This window comes from Aptenodytes forsteri, unplaced genomic scaffold (assembly GCF_000699145.1).
Source record: "Aptenodytes forsteri isolate BGI_AS27 unplaced genomic scaffold, ASM69914v1 Scaffold46, whole genome shotgun sequence".
NCBI lineage: Eukaryota > Metazoa > Chordata > Aves > Sphenisciformes > Spheniscidae > Aptenodytes > Aptenodytes forsteri.
The window spans coordinates 4,991,226-4,992,600 of NW_008794774.1; the positions used below are offsets into that span (position 1 = coordinate 4,991,226).

At 50.1% G+C, this 1,375-nt stretch overlaps 1 protein-coding gene across 1 annotated transcript in view; it reads left to right on the plus strand.

The window, feature by feature from the left end:
• The window catches only part of CCDC171 (coiled-coil domain containing 171), a 179,129-nt gene that overhangs the window by 57,355 nt on the left and 120,399 nt on the right, over positions 1–1,375 (plus strand).

The following is a 1,375-nucleotide window of genomic DNA, read 5'->3' on the forward strand; positions in this document are numbered from 1 at the left end:
ATGCAGCCCAGGATATGGTTGGCTTTCTGGGCTGTGAGTGCACATTGCCAGGTCGTGTTGAGCTTCCCATCAACCAACACCCCCAAGTCCTCCTCCTCAGGGCTGCTCTCAATCCATTCTCTGCCCAGCCTGTATTTGCGCTTGGGATTGCCCCAGCCCACGTGCAGGACCTTGCACTTGGCCTTGTTGAACTTCATGAGGTTCACATGGGCCCATTTCTCAATCCTGTCAAGGTCCCTCTAGGTGGCATCCCTCCCTCCAGCGTGATGACTGCACCACACAGCTTGGTGTCATTGGCAGACTTGCTGAGTGTGCACTCAATCCCACTGTCCATGTCGCCGACAAAGATGTTAAACAGTGCCAGTCCCAATACTAACCCCTGAGGAATGCCACTCGTCAGTAGTCTCTGCTTGGACATTGAGCCGTTGACCACAACTCTTTGAGTGCGGCCATCCAGAAATTCCATATCCACTGAGTGGTCTATCCGTCAAATCCCTGTCTCTCCAGTTTAGAGACAAGGATGTTGTGCGGGACAGTGTCAAATGCTTTGCACAAATCCAGGTAGATGATGTCAGTTGCTCTTCCTTTGTCCACCAACGCTGTAAGCCCGTCGTAGAAGGCCACCAAATTTGACAGGCACAGTTTGCTCTTAGTGAAGCCATTTTGGCTGTCACCAATCACCTCCTTATTTTCCATGTGCCTTAGCATAGTTTCCAGGAGGATCTGCTCCATGATCATGCTGGGCATGAGGTGAGACTGACTGGCCTGTATTTCCCTGGGTCTTCCTTTTTTCCCTTTTTAAAAATGTGTGTTATGTTTCCCCTTTTCCAGTCAGTGGGAACTTCTCCGGACTGCCACAACTTCTCAGATACGATGGATAGTGGCTTAGCAACTTCATCTGCCAGTTCCCTCAGGACCTGTGGATACATCTCATCAGGTCCCATGGACTTGTGCACCTTCAGGTGCCTTAGATGGTCTCGAATCTGATCTTTTCCTACAGTGGGTGGTTCTTTATTCTCCCAGCCCCTGCCTTTGCTTTCTGCAACTTGGGCAATGTGGCTTGAGCCTTACCGGTGAAGACTGAGACAAAGAAGTCCTTGAGTACCTCAGCCTTCTCCATATCCTGGGTAACCCGGTCTCACATTTCCTTCCAGAGAGGGCCCACATTCTCCCTTGTCTTCCTTTTATCACCAGTGTACCTACAGAAGCTTTTCTTGTTGCCCTTGACATCCCTGGCCAGATTTAATTCTATCAGGGCTTTAGCTTTCCTAACCTGATCCCCGGCTGCTCAGACAATTTCTCTGTATTCCTCCCAGACTACCTGTCCTTGCTTCCACCCTCTCTAGGCTTCCTTTTTGTGTTTGAGTTTGTCCAG